The 18047-nt window shown below is 44.8% G+C and overlaps 1 long non-coding RNA gene across 4 annotated transcripts; it reads right to left on the bottom strand.

The window, feature by feature from the left end:
• Positions 1 to 498: 498 nt before the first annotated feature.
• LOC125938282 (uncharacterized) lies at positions 499 to 18004 on the bottom strand. 4 transcript variants are annotated; one of them, XR_007462656.1, is made up of 3 exons: positions 17568 to 18004; positions 16704 to 17045; positions 499 to 660 (listed from the first exon to the last, which is right to left on the bottom strand). It is a non-coding gene; the product is annotated as an uncharacterized LOC125938282 (long non-coding RNA). The 4 variants fall into 4 exon arrangements; XR_007462654.1 differs by lacking the exon at positions 499 to 660 and adding an exon at positions 12962 to 15204 and having other exon boundaries at positions 16704 to 16925; XR_007462653.1 differs by lacking the exon at positions 499 to 660 and adding an exon at positions 12965 to 15204.
• Between the last annotated feature and the right edge of the window lie 43 nt (positions 18005 to 18047).

Here is an 18047-nt window from a genome sequence, read left to right as displayed (position 1 = left end):
CCCACCCCTTTGCACCTGTCCTCAAGAGGGTAGTGCACACTGTCTCCAGGATGAAGTGATCAAGGAAGCTCTTCTGTACACCTGGAAGGAGCAGAGGCTGAACCTCAAGGTCACTGCCATGCTGATAGACCAATGCAAGGATGTGTGAAGTGCTCACCCTTCCATCTTGTCAGTAGCTTCTTTATCATCTGCATTAGGGTCTCCTAGCATGGCAGAATTAGCTGCCATCCAATCAGTACAAAGGCTTAGCACAAATACATTTGAGTCCAGATCAGCACATTTTGATAAGTCAGTGAGCCTAGCAGCCATGAGTCAAATAAACATCCTATGAACATAAAGCTGGTTGATGGACATTCTCCAGATTATGAACGGACTTTTTGGACTATGGAAATCAGAAATTCTGCCAGGAACAGACTTTGGCAAGAGATAGAAATATAGCAAACACATTTACACAAATCAGATTATGATGAAATCCAAGGATGGGAGGTGGGATTTTAATTCTTTTTATGGTAATGAATCCAGCAGGGAGGTAGGGAGCCTCCCAGGCTCTCGGGCTTCTGGGCTCAGTCTTTGTCCTGTGATTATAAGTCATTTTCTTTGACTTCTTTTCTACATAAGCTGGACCGGTCTGGCGAGACCTTCCTCTGGACCACATGAAAGCTTTAAGAGATTTATAAATAGAGTTAAAATCCCGGATTGTTCCCCCATAGTTTGGTTCTGTAAAATGAAATAGCTGAAGTGAGGGATGGAACGCACACTGAAGTGAGGATTTGCCCCCATCCCCCCACTTCTCCCAGGGCAAATTCATTGCTATTGCCTTTGGTATCAGAACCTCTGAATGCTGTAGGATAATGCTTCTCTCCCTTTCCAGCTTTCTCCTGACTCAGGCCCCACTGGGCAGCACCCTGGGAAAGGCTCCTGCCAGACCCCAACCTACACCACCTACTATAGTAGTAAGGTACTAGGAAGCTTTTGGGGGAATTCTGATAGCCCAGTCTGTAAAAAGTGCTGGGGCCTACTTCTATTGGAAAATTACCTCCTACTTGGAATTTCCTTCTCTTGGGAATCTCTTCTTGGCAGGACATTTGTCCCTCCATGGAGAATGCCAATCCACTGAGAACCTCTTCACTTGGGGGCATTTTTATCAATGGAGAAATCCTAAAGGAAAAACCTTGGGTTCTGGTCGGGCTGGGTAAACTGGGGGACTGGGGTGATGGAGGGTGGAGTGAGGCTTCTGCATGGAAGAGGTCAGGGTCCTGGTTTTTAGTGCAAAGTTTGGATGGTCATTCATTATTTATGTTACAACAATGTTAGTATGGTTTTTTTTGTTGTTTTTGTTGCTGTTTTAATTTGTTTAATGTTTATCTATTTTTGAGAGAGAGAGAGAGAGAGAGAGAGTGCAAGTGGGGAAGGGGCAAAGAGAGAGGGGGACACAGCATCTGAAGCAGGCTCCAGGTTCTGAGCTGTCAGCACAGAGCCTGATGTGGGGCTTGAACTCACAAACTACAAGATCGTGACCTGAGCCGAAGCCAGACACTTAACTGACTGAGCCACCTACACGCCCCATGGTTTTAAGAAACTGTATTGAGAGCAGGGTAGATGAGACTGGCAAGGAGTGAAAGACACATGTGCACCACATAGTCCACCCCTCCCTCAGACTTCCCCCTTTCTCTGGTCCCCCACTCCCCTCCTCTAGGGCAGAGCTTCCCAACTACAGGTGATTGTCCACAACAGGAACATTTGACAACGTCTGGTGACATTTCTGGTTAACACAACCAGGGGAGTGGATGCTACTGGCATCTGGTGGTAGACACTAGAGATGCTGTTCAACATCCTACAATGCACGGGACAGTCTCCCACAACAAATAATTATCCAGCCCAGAATGTCCATAGTGTTGAGATTGAGAAACCCTGATCTGGGGCAATGGAGCCCTTTCTGTGGAGGGGTGAGTGGTCCCAGTGATCATGCCCTGGTGCGGGAGCCCTGTGTGGCTCTAGGCTTGGTGGGCAAAGAAAAAGCCATTCTGCTCTGTTCTGCAGCTCCCAAAATTCGAGAGTGATGGGGGCAGTGGAAATGGGGCCACCGGTGGACAGTAATTATGTGGTCCAGGTTGGCTTGGTCTGAGGTGGGAGAAGGAAAAGTGGAGGTGCCATGATGCCCACCCCCCACCTCCCAGCATGGATGAATCTGGATAGTGCAGCCTGTCCCTCCAGAGCAGGGGATGGGTGTGTGTGTGTGGAGGGGTACAAGGCTGGCCACGCTGCTATTGTCTGGGCTTCTCTCTCCACAGCTGATCTCAGGGGCAGCATTACTGCAGCCCATTATAGCCCTAACCAGAGACAAACACAGTAGGATTAATTTAATTTAATTTACATTTCAGAGTCATTTAGAGGGAATAAATTGAACCAAAGTTGATTGAAAGTGTCCTACAGGATAGGCTTTGAGCTTCCTCAGGCTGCTAGGCCTTGATGAATGATGGCAGCAGCCTTTGCCAGGAGCACCAGTCTCCCTGGAAGGCTGGGCAGGAGGCGGGGAAGCCATGAGGGGCAGCCCACTCCCAGAAGCCGGAGGGGCCCAGCCCCTTCTCACTTCACTGCCCTCCACTTCTTAAACAATTTGTCTTTTCTCCTCTCCAGTCTTCCTCACTGGCCTAGGACGCCTTCCTTCTGCACACCCGCCCTTTCGTTCAATCGAACTACAACATGCATTAATTGATTCCTGACACTTTCTAAGTTCTGAGGATACAGAAATGGACCAGCCACCTTCATGGACGTTAGAGTCTGGGCTCAATGTCCAGTTTCCCTGCTTAAGCATTTTTTGATCAGGGCAAGTTATTTAACTTCTCTGGGTCTCAGTTTCTTCATCTTTAAAATAAGACCACAGGAGGAAAAACAAAAGTGCTATTTTAAAAAGCTGAGACATTCTTCTGGTTCTTTCATTTGGGAAGATACCTTGATGAGTCCTGGTAAGTGATTTTGGTGGGAAAGAGGAGGTGCCGTGGGCCTAGCCTGGGTGGGGAGCCCTGAGGCTAATGGGACTGAATTGCTTTGTATAACAAAGTAGGGGACTTAGGTAAGAGGCCCAGAAAGAGGGAAGGAGAGAAAGACCAGAGAGGTCTGGAGCTGATAGTGCACACTGGTCAAATGCAGGTCACTTTTATTAAAAACACATTCCTCTTCCTGCCTTATCAACTTTAGGTTGGAGCTGAATGCTGCTGCCCTTCTTTTATGGGGCCTGTAGTCTGGAGTTCATCACAGAACCACTTGACCATGAATGCTAGTTACTTCCCTGTCCCAGGGAGGATTTGGGGTTTGTTGTCTTTACTGGGGGCGGGCAATGACCTGGTGGAGGGGGGACCTGGGAGGGGTCTTCCAAGAGCCAGAGATTGGCCCATGTAATTCTGGAGTTTGTGATGCCTAATAAGGAGCTTTAGGTTGTTTTCTGCCCTGTGCTGCAATTACTCCCAAATGACTCCAAATCTTCAGTAAAAATCAACACCGTCACGATATGTTACTGGCACTCTGAGAGGGATGAAGAAAGAGGGGTGGTGTCCAATGTAGGGTGGAGTGTTGAAATAGGAAGACAGTAGCCAAGGAGCCCAGGGCAAACATTAAGAGCCAGGTGAGAATAGAAAATGGTGGGTGACTCCCACTGAGTGCCTGGTCTGCGCTAAGAGCAGGTGATATTCCTCTATGGTGACAGAAGTCAGAATGGTGGTCACTTTTGTGGGGGGACTGGCTAGGAGGGGCCTTCTGGGGTGCCAGAGATGTTCACTATCTTGATCTGAGTGGTGGTTATGCAGGTGTGTGTGCGTGTGTGTAAATTAAATTGCACACTTAAGGTTTGCATGCTTTATTTGGTATGTACGTTATACCTCAATAAAAACAAACAGAAGTTAAGGAACAACAGCAATAACTTGATAAAGTTACAGAGCTGCACAACCCTTGCCACAATCTCTGTACCCATTTTGCCCTTATTCTCACTCGGCCCCTGGCCGCCACAATGGCCGCCACAAATCTACTTTCTGCCTTTATGGGTCTGCCTTTTCTGGACATGTCACATTAATGGAGTCATATCATGCATGGACTTTTGGATCTTTCACTGAGCATCATGTTTTTGAGGTTCATTCCTGTTTTTGAGGTTCATTCCTGTTGCAGCATGTAAATGTGCCTCTCTCCTCTTATTGCTGAATGGAATCCAATGTGTGGGTATGCCACTCATTAGTTAATGAATATTTGGGATGTTCCCACTTTTGGGCTATTATGAATAATGTTGCTATGAACGTTTGTCTGCAAGTCTTTCTGTAGACATACATATGTTTTAGTTTCTCTTTGTGGGTACATACCTAGAAGTGGAATTGTGGGATTGTACGGTTAACTTATGGTCCACCTATTAAGGAACTGCCAAACTACTTTTCAGAGTGTCTGTGCCATTTTACATCCCTTCCAGCAATACACGTGGGTCTAGATTTCCCACCTCCTCACCAAGACTTGTTATTGTCTTTCTGGTTGTAATCCTACTGGATGTGAAGTGGTTTTGATTTGCATTTCCCTAACGACTAGCAGTGGTCGGCATCTTTCCATGTGCTTATGAGCTACTCAGGTATCTTTGGTGAAATGTGTATTTCAAGTCTTTTGTCCATTTTTAAACTAGATTATTTGTCTTTTTGTTATTGAGTTTCCAGAATTATTTCTAAATTTGGGATACCAACCCTTTGTCAAATGTGTGATTTGCAAATATTGTTTCCCAGTCTGTGACTTTTCATTTTTTTGGTGGTACCCTCCGAAGCACACATTTTGATGGACTTCCCTTGAATGGAACTGAAGTAAACTGCTATTGTGGTTAAGCCACTGCCGTTCGGATTTTAGGTCATAATCAGAAAAATAATGGAATGCAAGGCTCTCTCCCTTCTCCAGGCAGAATGTCCAATGGGCCATGCAGTGAGAATTGCATGCTGCAAGAGCATGAAAGTGAAAATACGGAATTCTCGGTGGAATGAAGCTTCTTGGGGTAGATGGCAGTCAAGTTAGGAGACAGTCAGGCAGTTCTTCCTTCGGTATCTCATCTGTCAACTGTGTCTTAAGAAGGCGTATGCTCTGTCAGTCTGGCCAAACTTGGTCCCTTCACCAGTTTTTAGAACAAATTCTATCAGTCTCTGTATGTTGTGGAAAAAATTTCAGGGGTAGACTCCACATGTTTTCCTAGAGGAAGAACTCCCACCCACAGTGCACAGTTCCACGAGCTTTCTGTTGCTGGCTGTTCTCCCCAAATTTGCTCTCTGGCTCAGCTGCCGACCCAGAAACCTCTCCCTGCTGCTCTAAGCCTGGCTCCTTTTTTAGGGGTCCTTTTCTGGGATCTGTCTCACTAGGACCTTCATCACAGAGCCGACAGTCAGTCCCAGGTGCCTCCACTAATTTTACTCCTTCCTGCCCATTATGTCCAGGTCCCACTGCATGGTTAATAAACCACTTTGTTCTGGCCACTCTACCCAGAATGAGTGTGAGGCATCTTCCACCTGCCAGCCCCTCTGATATTTGAGGGAGATCTCAGATTTCAGAGTATCTTTACTTCTACCTTCCAAATATACCATTACTGAATGCCTGTCATGTAGCATGCTCTGTGCCAAGTGCTCTGACTCTATCATGCCATTTAATCCTTACAGTAGCCTCTGTCAGCAATGAGCCATTGCACAGGGGAGGTAGCCAAGACTCTGAGAAGATAAATAGCTTTTTCTAGGTCCCACAGGTGGTGGAGGAGGAAGCCAGGTCAACCCAGGTCTGTTGGGCTTCAAAGGTCACAATATTCTCTTGGCCTCTACACATTGACCAAGAAGAAGAAGCTTCTCTCTTGTCGTGGTCTTTAGACTCAGTACCATTGTGAATTCCCCTAGGCCCTATCACTCCTTTTAGCCAGCCCCCATGGAGCATTTATTTTAAAAAAATTTCTTTATTTATTTTGAGAGAGCAAACGAGAGAAAGCAGGGGATGAACACAGAGAGAGAAAGAGATAGAGGGAGAGAGTCCCAAGCATGCTCTGCACTCTCAGTACAGAGCCCAATGCAGGGCTTGAACTCATAAACTGTGAGATCATGACCTGAGCTGAAACCAAGAGTCAGATGCTTAACTGACTGAGCCACCCAGGCACCCTGCCTCCCTGGAGCATTTAGCTTGAAGTACACTAACCTCAATCCCCCACCCCACTCCATAGCCTGGAAGCTTCCCGAGTCTGAGATTGTGTCACCACAATTGTGTCCTGATTAGAACAGGAGCGCCCCCCTCAAAAGGCAGGCTCAGTGATGCTTCCTTTCTCTGAATACCTCACAACACCCTGCAAAATTTTTTTGAACTTCTTTTTGAGGTGAAACATTCATATGGAAAAGTGCTCAAATCATACATTCACAGTTAATAAATTCACACAAACTGAATGCATCCATGTGGCCAGCACAGAAATCAAGAAATAAAATATTACTAGCCCCCAGGAGTTTCTTCAGGGCCCCCCTTCCAGCCACTCCTTATGCCTTGCAAGGGTAACCATTCTTCTCTCAACAGCATTGATTAGTTATGTCTGTTTTTGGACTTGATAGAAATGGAATTATGTAGTAGGTGTTTTGTGTCTGACTTCTTTTGTTCAACATGAGTTTTATGTGAATCATTCCTATTGTCATGCGTAGCAGTAGTTTGTTCATTCTTATTCTGAGATTTGGGAGGAGATGGAAATTAAATATATGCACTTTGGGGCACCTGGGTGGCTCAGTTGGTTGAGCGTCTGACTTTGGCTCAGGTCACTGTCTCACAGTTTGTGGGTTCAAGCCCCTCATCAGGCTCTGTGCTGACCGCACAGGGCCTGGAGCCTGCTTCAGATTCTGTGTCTCCCTCTCTGTCTGCCCCCCTCCCCCACTCATGCTGTTTGTCTCTCTCTCTCTCTTTCTCAAAAATAAACATTAAAATTTTTTTTAAATACCATGTACTTTGAAATCACAGACATGGTCTCAAATCCTGGCTCTAAAAAGAAGTCCTTGGGCAGCTCATTTAGCCGTGAGAACTTTGGTTTCTTCATCTGCAGGATGAGGAAGATAAAATTTCTCTTGCATGGCAGCTGTAAAGTTTCTGCTAACTACAATAACCAATGGGTGTAGAGCACCCACCACAGTTACTGGCATATGGAGGGTACTCAAAAATGGTAGCATTATTAATCAATGACTTGTTTGCTAAATGATCTCTGAGAAATAGAACCACAATGGTTTTGCACTCCAAGTATCCACATCACACCTGTGCACGCACATGTGCGCGCATACACACACAGAAGTTCACACCTGCGTATGCCCACCTGTACCTGTGTGTACACACATACGCTCCTAACAGCGTGAGTAGTATGCCGATTTTTCCTTCTAGCAGCTCTTTCAAGAAAGACACACCAGATGGGATTGGGTCTGCTCCATGACTGAGCAGCCTCCACATCAGAAACTCATAATCATTGAATCCATCATGTGGTACAGCCCTGGCGAGGGCACGGCTCCTCATCCTGCCCGATGGGCCATGGAGGAATGCATCCTCCTCCGGAGCAGAGAACAGACATAGGCGGGCAGTTGCCAGGCAGTGGAGCCAAGAGAACAGATGGCATCTGCACAGCCTTCTCCTAGCCCCACTCCCTGGCTGCTGGGGAAGGAGCCCAGGCGGCAAGGATCCTGTGGATACCTCCCTCCCTTCACCAGGCTATCCTGCACTCTGCTTCTTAATGGGCTTTGGAGTAACACAGCCCAGGCTGCAATCCTGCCCCGGCTCACCACCTATTAGCTGTGTAACTTCAGGAGGGATGAGTAGCCTCTCTGAGTGCCCTTTACAGAACCCTAACCTTCTAATCTCAATTTTAACCTTGTCTCTCCTCCCTAGCTCCTACTAATCAGAAGGCATTCAGCCTTCCTTAATTAATCACAACGTTAGGAAGAAATCCCTGCATGATTTTATACCAAATATGCACACACCCCAAACTGTTCCCAGGTATAGCAGACTCTGTGGGTGTCTCATTCATAGTCCCTGGGGCCTTAACACTTCAGAGTGATCCCACTAATTTCGAGTGGCCTGTCCCTGCACCTCTCTGCCTGAGGGCTTTCTCTGAAACCAGGGAAGGCTGCTCTGCCAGAAAAAGATGGGCTGAAGTGCCGAGAGCAGCCATCAACCGCGAACAGAAGCAGATGTATAAATACTCAGTTCCCTCATCCCTCAGCTGGGGTAACTTCAAGGTGTGACTCTGCACAGCACTCACAGGACTAGTCACTGAGCTCTGGTCACTCCCATGGACAGATGGCTTGATGACACACCCTTTATTGGCCACCTTGCCATCCCTACAAGTATTCTTTCCACCTCCTGATCTCTAAGGGTCAGCTTCTGGTGGAGGATCTAGACGAAGACACCAGCCTTAGCCTTTCAGCCCCATCCTGGACAGCTAAACCTCTTGCCCAGTCACAAACGTGTCCCTGAGCCACCAATTCTGCTTCCTCTGACTCCCTAGCCCAATTCTTCCAACTCTGGCTCCTTCCCTAATTTCATCCTAAACATGAATTCTAACCCTTTTTTTCTAACCACTTTCCCCCTTCCTCAAGTAGCCTTAGTTCTTCTCATTGGGTCAGTTCTCGAAGCCCAGCCTGGCCACATGTGGTATCATTCACTCCTAGAAATTACCTCTGCAGACCTGAGCAAGTGACTTGGTGAGAAATTCAGGCCAGTCCCCGTGGGCTGACAGAACTATAGGGCCACAGCTTCTGGTGGCCTTTCTACTTACACATAGAATATCAGGAAGGCTGAGATATATGTCGTGGGTGATTCACCCCAGGGAGCTCAGGCCTGGCCCATAGCCAGCTGAGCTGACCTATGGAGGCCTTGGCCATTTGCCTCATAGCCCGAGATGAGGCAGAGTTGGGTAGGCTGAGAGGATGGGGTTCTCTCCCTGCTTGCCCCCCATCGCCTGCAATTTCCTGTGTTTTCCCCTATACTTCTCTCATCTTCTTTTTTTAACCTTTAAGTAGCAACCTAGAGGCTTTAACAAAAAAGTGCCATGTTGGCAATTCAAACATTAGCGAGAGGTAATTCACATAGTTCCCCTGCATTTTAGACTCTTCAAAGTCAAAAGCCTAGGTACAGCTAAGAGATAAAGAAACAATTTGCGGTACATATGACAAAAGGCTAATATTATTAAAAATTTTTTTTAAATATTTACTTATTTTGAGAGAGAGAGAGAGAGAGAGAGAGAGAGCAAGCAGAGGAGGGGCAGAGAGAGAAAGGGAGACAGAAAATCCCAAGCAGGCTGTGTGCTGTCAGCATAGAGCCTGACATGGGGCTCAATCTCATGAACTGAGAGATCATGACCTGAGTTGAAATCAAGGGTCAGATGCTTAATGAACTGAGCCACCCAGGTGCCCTCAATATATATATATATAAATTACATATATTATATATATATATAATATATATACACACACACACACACACACACACACACACACTCTGGACCTCATTAATAACCAAAAAATGCAAATTAAAACATCCATTAGGTGCTATTTTTTACCTTTTACTCTGGCAATGATTAAAAAGAGTAATGGTATCCCAAGGCTACTGAGGTGTGGGGGAAACAGCCTTCTCATTCACTGGTGAAGGGATTGTAAATTTGTACAACCTTTCTGGAGGAAAGTTTGGCCATACATAACAAATGGTATTGCAATTCTTTTTCGTTTTCTTTTTTTTTTTTAAATGTTTATTAATTTTGAGACAGAGATAAGAGTGCGTGTCTGAGCGGGAGAGGAGTAGACAGAGAGAGAGAGAGAGAGAGAGAGAGAGAGAGAGAGAGATCCCAAGCAGGCTCTGTGCTGTTAGCATGAAGCCCGATGAGGGACTTCATCCCACGAACAGTGAGATCATGACCTGAGCCGAGGTCGAGTCAGATGCTTAATCAACTGAGCCACCCAGGTGCCCCTGATTCTTTTTCTAAAAAATGTACCCAAGACACTAAAAGGACAAACAAGCAAATGTTCACTGTAAGATTTTTTATAAATGTGGAAAGCTGGACATTACTGTCCTTTAAGACATTCAGGAAAACTTTTTAATTGTCTGCCTCCACCACTAGAGGATAAGTACCACTAGAGTAGGGAACCTTATCTGTCTCACTCACCACTGTATCCTTAATGCCTAAAACAGTGCCTAACACATAGTAGGTGCTCCAAAAGTATCTGCTGAATGAATAAATGAATGAATGATAGGATAAATTAATCAAAAGGAGATACATTAAATGGTTTATCCATACAACAGAGTGGTCAGTAGCCATTAAAAATAAATGAATAATAATAGTGAATGTTTATTGAGCATGTACTGTCAGCTACATACTATGCTATGATTTTCTTCATGGATTATATAATTTAGCACTCACAATAAACTTATCACATAGGTAAATACTATCATGCGTAGTCAGGACTTTTCTTCTCATTGAAGCATACTGAAACCTAACCCAAATTAGCTTAGGAAGAAAAAAAAAGGAATTTATTGGTCCATGTAACTGCAAAGTCCAGATAGCACTCCCTGACTAAAGCTAGTTATCTGTACATCTCTGAGGAGGCCTGGGAGCAGAAGTAGGGCCACCAAAAAGAAAATGGGCAGATGATAAGCACAGACCACTACAGATGCCTCCTGTAACAGATGAGGAAACTGAAGCACAGATAGGCTCTGTAACTTCCCTAAAGTCTCAGAGCTGGAAGGTGGTAAAAGCCAGATTCAAATACAGTCATTTTGACTCTGGAGCCCATGATTTATAGTGTGATGGGTTAATATTATGTGCCAGCTTGATTAGGCCATGGAGTGCCCAGCTATCTGGTTAAACATTGAGTGTGTCTGGGAGGGGGTTTTCTGGATGAAATTAACATTTGAATCAGTGGACTGAGTAAAGCAGATTTTCCTCCCCAGTGTAGGCTGGCCCCATCCAACTTGTTAAAGGCGTGAGTAGATCAAAAGGCTGAGCAAGAATTTGCTTTCTGCCTAATGGTCTTTAGCTGAACATCAGTCTTCTCCTGTCTTCAGACTCACACTGGAACTTCTAACCATTGGCTCCTGGTTCTCAGGAGACCAAACGGCAGTTCTTGGGACTTCTCAGCCTCCATAATTGCATGAGCCAATTCCTTATAATAAAACTCATATATATTATAAACACACGGAAATAAACCTCATATACGTGGTTATGCAGGTGACCCTTGAAAACGTGGGGGGGTTGGTTAGGAACACTGACCACCTCCCCACTGAGTCAAAAATTTTGACTCCCCCAAAACTTAACTACTTGTAGCATACTATTGACTTACCAATAACATAGACAATTGGTTAAAATATATTTTGTATGTTATATGTGTTATATACTGTATTCTTACAATAAAGTAAGCTAGAGAAAAGAAAATGCTGTTAAGAAAATCATAAGGAAGAGAGAATTCATTTATAGTTATTTTTAAAAATCCTCATGTAAGTGGACCTGCATAGTTCAAACCTGTGTTGTTCAGGGTCCACTGTACTCTCTCTCTCTCTCTCTCTCTCTCCTTCTGTCTCTGTGTGTCTCTCTCTCTCTATATATAATATATATACACACACACACACACACATATATATGTATATGTATACATGTATATGGTTTCATATATATCTTAACCATCCAGAGAACCCTAATAATTAGCCACAAGACAATACTACCAAGCTACATGCATGAATATGGAAGATGTCCAGGACGTTTTTCTTATTTATTTATGTATTTATGTATGTATGTATGTATGTATTTATTTTTAATGTTTATTTTTGAGAGAAAGACAGAGAGAGAGAGAGACAGAGAGCAAGTGGGGAAGGGGCAGAGAGGGGGAGACACAGAATCAGAAACAGGCTCCAGGCTCTGAGCTGTCAGCACAGAGCCCGATGTGGGGCTCAAAGTCATGAACTGGGAGATCATGACCTGAGCCAAAGTTGGACGTTTACCGACTGAGCCACCCAGGTACCCCGTTCATGACATATTTCTAAGTTAAAAATAATCGGCTAGAGTATACTGTGTTACATGACCCCGTTTATATAACAATATATAAATGAAAAGCCTGGAGGGCTACATAACAAACTGTTAACAAAGGGTCTCTCTAGGAAGTGATATTAGGGAGGGCTTTTGCTTTCTTATTATTTGAAAATTTTTCCTCACAAAGGTCAACTATTTCAGGGAAAAACAGTATTTCCATTCTTGAAAAGAAATTTAAAAGTCAGTAAAATCAAATTTCACACCAAGATGGGTGTGAGCAGCAGGGAAATCAGCAATTGCTTCATGAACATGGGAACATGAGACGTGAAATGGCAGCGTTTTCTCCTCCCCTCCCCTCTCTTCTCCATTGCACTCTTCATTTTATTTAATTTATTTTTAGTTTCCGAGAAGGGCTGAAGATGGTATGCTTGGTTGCTCTTCTTTTCCCCTGGCTCTGAGAGTTTATCCATGCCAAGTGGACCGTAAGTGACTAAAAGAATCAACTGCATATCAGAAAACTCCAGGGCCAGAAGAAACCTTAGAGAGGGTCTAGTTCAGTGACTTTAAAAAAAAAAAGTTGTTTTTTTTCCCCTTTTGGAAAACCAAACCCAAGTGTGGGAGGAACGCAGAAACCAGAATTCTTGCTGAGAATGTGGTTTGAAAGACAGTCATCTAATCTAACCCTATCATTTTGCAGAAAGGTCTCAGATCTTCTTCTCTTGGCCAGCTATGTCACACATTCCTAAGTCTACACAGGTAACTTGGATTGCATCTTTTCTGGACTTTCAGAGGGCTGGGCAGTCTGAATTAGGCAAACAGGACATGTTGTGACTGGGCATGGTTGCTGCCTCCCGTGCAGGTGAAAAATGCCCCATTTTCTCTTTCTTAGCAGCCCAAGGCCCTTTTCTTTTTTTAGGATTATTAAAACTGGCTCCCATTCTGCCTAGGGGGCCAGAGTGTTATAGGATTCTCTGTTCCCAGGAGTGGGTCAGGGTCAAGGGACATAAGAGAGAGGAACTGAGGAAAATAACTCAGTGGCAAGGCAAGGAGCCTTTGTTAAGCTCACAGAATTAAGGTTGGGATTAGGTCTGAAATCTAGGATTAATTTTTCCAGATCATGTTAGGATTAGGATTAAGACGGAGGCTAGAGTGTAGAATGGACATTGGGGCTAATACCAAGGTAGAATGAATTCTAATGATGGAAGGGTTGGACCTGGGAGTTAGAGTTGTGGGGTAAGAATTAGAATCTGAGTTAGAGGACCATCTGTTTTCTCTCAGGTCTCCATGAGTGCCTCCTTTTTGGCTGTCTCTTGCAGGGTTAAGGTCTTTGGACTCAGTATTACTAAGAAAGCAGCCTTTGTGAGCCCATGCCCTTGAGTCATACCTGGCTCTTTCCCATACAACCTCAGTTGCTACTTCAAGAGCTCTGGCTGCTGAAGCATTAATATTATCCTTTACTAGACCCTACTGAGCACGTAGATGGCTCCTTTTAGGCCAATGGTGATTGCAAACTACTCCCAAGAGTCACATCACAGGCTCATCTGGAACGTAATCTACACTAGAAAATAGTCAAGACAATTATGACAAAAGCACTTCTGACAATTACCCCCACACTTTGGTCCCCTAATTTGATGATGCCCTGAAATTTTATGTTCTCTCTGAGCATTCAACCAACTAAGTGGGCATGTTATAGGAACTGGTTCAAGGGCTTTTCCGATAGAAACCTTGGGAACGAAGGGTGAAAAGTTAGCCAGCTAGGAACATAAGAGGGAGCAAATGAACACTGGGTCTCATTTTGTGTGATGAAAAAGCTTGCAGTGAGTTTCAGTGTCTTGTAGGGAAGGTATGTGGTACACATTCCCCCAGGATAGTCTGAATAGGGTGCCAATTCACATATGGGTTTCATGTTATTTTTTGTTGTTGTTGTTCAACAAATATTTATTAATGTCTACCAAATGTGTCCCGGGCATTGTATAAATAATGGTGAACAAGACAGACATGATCTTTGGAGAGAAAACATGAATAAATATTTAATTATAAACTGTGATAAGTTCTACAAAGGAAAAGGGTGCCACAGAAGATAAAAATAGGGTAATATAATTTTAAGTGGGACTAGGGGGTGGTCAATGAAAGCTTCTTTGAGGGAATGCCATTTAATTTTAGGCCTGAAACAGTTTTTTTTTTTAATAATTTTTTTTTATTTTTTTGGTATTTATTTTTATTTTTACTTAAAAATTAAAAACATTAAAAAATTTTTTTTTAACGTTTATTTATTTTTGAGAGAGAGAGACAGAGCATGAACAGGGGAGGGGCAGAGAGAGAGGGAGATATAGAACCTGAAGCAGGCTCCAGGCTCCGAGCCATCAGCCCAGAGCCCAACGCAGGGCTCGAACTCACGGACCGCGAGATCATGACCTAGTTGAAGTCGGACGCTTAACCGACTGAGCCACCCAGGTGCCCCTAAAAACATTTTTTTAACGTTTATCTATTTTGAGAGAGAGAGAGAGAGAGAGAATGCGAAAGAGCAGGAGAAGGGCAGAGAGAGAGGAGAGAGGATTCCAAGCATGCTCCACACTGTCAGTGTACAGCTGGATGCTGGGCTTGAACCCACAAACTTTGAGACTGTGACCTGGGCCAAAATCAGACGTTCAACCGATTGAGCCACCCAGGCGCCCCTAAAATTTTTTTTAAGCAAATGTGGGGCTTGAACTCATGACCCTGAGATTAATGAGTTGCATGCTCTACCAACTAAGCCAGCCAGGTGCTCCAGGCCTGAAATAGTTTAAATAGGAGTTAGTTTCTTGAACATGTCCACTCTTCTTTATGCTTTTTGATTTTAGGCTGTAATTTACTCCTTTTTTGGTCTGTGTTAGATACATTTTGGAATCTTTGCCAAGAACATAACTGACCTTTGAGAACCACAGGCTACAAGGATGAACCTCTGACAGTCATGTTTGCGTTACAAAACAAAAAGCCTTGACTGGCTCAAAGTTATCCTATCAAGAATAGACAACCTGATGTAAGTTTGACCAGTAAGGTTCTTTCTCTTGAGAACTGGGATTCATAGATAATTAATTAATTTCTGTTGGTTCTTGAGGTGAGGCTAGGCGAGCTCAGATAGTCATGTTCCACTGTATTCCCAGAGAAGCAGTGGAAGCAGGTCTGCAGAGAAGAATGAAGCAGCTCTGTAGAGTGAAAGAGATGGAAGAATGTGTGACCAGAGAGAAAAAGAGATGAGAAACTAGCTACTTGGCTTCTGTTAGTATTTTAGATCCCTCTTCCAGTCCTTCATGAGATCTATTTGCTCTTTGTGCTCTTGGGTTCTTTAAGATTATTTCCTTCAATAAATTATTATTATTAATTCATTAATTTTTTAAAAAAGTTTGTTTTATTTTGAGAGAGAGAAAGAGAGCATGAGCAAGGGAGGGACAGAGAGAGAGGATCCAGAGTGGGTTCGAACCCACAAACCATGAGATCATGACCTGAGCTAAAATCAAGATTTGGAAGCTCAACCACTGAGCCACCCAGGTGCCCCTATTAATCAATTAATTAATTTTTGCATGAAGTTTCAGTGGGTTTCTGTTCCTTGTAGATACAAGAGGCTTGACTAAGAGTGGCTTCTTATCAAATAAGCTCTTCCATTCAGTAAACATGGATTGAGTTGGCTTCAATCCCATGGTGATTTGTGGATCCTACAAGTCTACAGATAATGTACAAACAGAATGGCATTTATAGAAATAAAATAATATTTGCTAATAAAATTAATCTAGGTGATACCTTCTGAGCATCTTGTATCCCCACTGCGTTGAGAGTACTTAGCAGCTATTTCTATCAGCCAAACCTTTTGGAGTTAGGTTTTGTGGTAGGAGACAAACATGTATATTTCTTGGTCCTATAATGGAGATTATGTGGGCAGAGGAAGGAGGGACTAATTCTGCCTTGTTAGCAAAGGCAAGGCATTGAAGAGATAACATATGCCTGAATGGGCAGGAGTAGTGTCCTGGGCAAGAGAGAGGAAGAGCAGTGGGGCAGAGGGTAACAGGAGGGATAAGGCCTTAGAAAATTTTGTGCACATCTTGGTAGTCAGTCAATGCTTGTTAAAATGAATAACTGGCAAGCAGACAGGTAGGCAAGCAGTTTGTAAGATGACAATCACAGTTTATATTAAATTTTCCTTTTGGTTTTAGGTTTTCTTTTTCCATATATAAAAGACCATCAAAATGCCAATAGAGAGAGAGTCCCACTTAATCTTGGTCTGTTAAACTCAAAAGCTATAAGTCTTTTAAGAATGTGGCAATTTTATGTTAGTTTAAGTGAAGATTTAAGGGCAATGTGAGTCCAATGAAAGCACCTAGCTGTATGGCTGTATGGCTTCATCCACTCAATGGACTTTTGACATAACTACTTATTGAAGGCTTGTGAAAATGCACAAAGTCGAAACTAAATATTACGAAAATCAGCACTCACTTTTGGAAGTGCATTGGCTGTAAAGAACTTGATTTTTGCAATCATTTGTCTTTATCATCCACAGCATCTTTTAGAAGATGCTAAGCTAAATGTGATCCTTGCTCTTTAGAGGCTAAAAGAAGCGACATAAATGTCAACAAGTCCACAGAGCATGCACAGACATAATGGTAGATATAGAAATAATAACATTTGACAATAAAATTAATCTAGGTAATACCCTCTGAGGGTCTCGTATTCTTGCCGAATCGGGGGTACACAGCTGCCTTTTCTAAGAGCCAGGAAGCCTTCCGGAAGTAGCAGTGACCTTCGAAGTTCGCCAACAAGGGTCTCAGCTGTGGGGGTCACCTCTCCAGTAGATATGGTGGAAGTTTCCTCCGCGTTGACATTTGCCATCTACAATCGCCTTCTGCTCACGATTGGCTGGAACTCAGAATGAGTTCTAGATGAAAGACAAGAAGCGCTAAAGGCTTATTTTTTGGTGGCTCGAACTTCTTTGCTTACATTAATTTTCATCACTGATTCGGCCATAGGTCCCATCCCCAAACCAAACATGTCCACTCTAGAAAAAAAAGAGGCTCTTTTAGTCTGGGTATCGGGAGTGAACTTGTGTCTCTGAGGCTGGGGGCACCGAAAAGGGAGGAGGAGCTAGGAACTTCACAGAGACACTACCCTCCTGCACCCCGCCCTTCCTGGGGCGGGGGAGGGGAGGGACATTTCCCTTAAGTTCATTACTGCCAAGAAGAGACCAGTTCTCCGGGTGGAACTGGAAGAGTGGGTCGGGTGTGGGGGGACTGGGAAGACAGATTTCTAGGGGATTGGCGGTTAGTGGAGAAATGGACCCTGGCATCGCCCATAGCAGGGAGCAGCAGCCGGTTGGTAGACCTCCCAGCAGCTAAAGACCCCCGCAACCCCGGGAAGAGCGAGACCCACTTCCGGATTTGGAAGCACTCCCTTCTGGCCCCTCCCAGTACCCGGTTACGGGGTCTCCGGGCGCATGCGTAGCACTCGTCCGCCGCTCTGGGACTGGCCCGACTTACCCTAAACAACTAATCTACTCCTCCCCCTCCCGCTCGGGGCGTACCATTCGCGTTTGGGGGGAGGCAACGTGCCCCAGGGTACTCAGAAACCTGCTCCCCTTCTTCAGACAGGGAGAAGGTAAGTTTGCCTCAGATTTTAAAAGTTCCAAGAATATGAAAACCTCAGAGGCCCGTCGCCGGGTGATAGCCCGACGCTCTCGGCTTTGCCCACAGCCCCGTACTCTTCCTTTGAGGGGCTGAACAAAGTGGCACGCCCGGATCCCAGCTGATCAGCTGCTGGGCTTTGGCGGCGGCTCCCCCGGGCGAGACCATTGTGACTCCTTAGGAGGGGTGTGTGAGGAGGGGAGGGGGCGGAGCGGCCATTGTCCGGTCAGCGCAGCCTTCGGGGGAGGGGAGCGTGACGGAGCGAGCGAGGCCCGGGGCTTCACAGCCGCCGCTGCTACGCCAGAGCCGGCGGGGGCCTCAGGTCCTTCCCAGCGCCGCCGCGCGGGACATCGCTCTGGCTGCGAGCGGCGGTGGGAGCT

Source organism: Panthera uncia, assembly GCF_023721935.1.
Source record: "Panthera uncia isolate 11264 chromosome B2 unlocalized genomic scaffold, Puncia_PCG_1.0 HiC_scaffold_24, whole genome shotgun sequence".
Taxonomy (NCBI): domain Eukaryota; kingdom Metazoa; phylum Chordata; class Mammalia; order Carnivora; family Felidae; genus Panthera; species Panthera uncia.
Note: the sequence above shows the minus strand (reverse complement) of the source record. Positions and strands in the feature narration are given on the sequence as shown.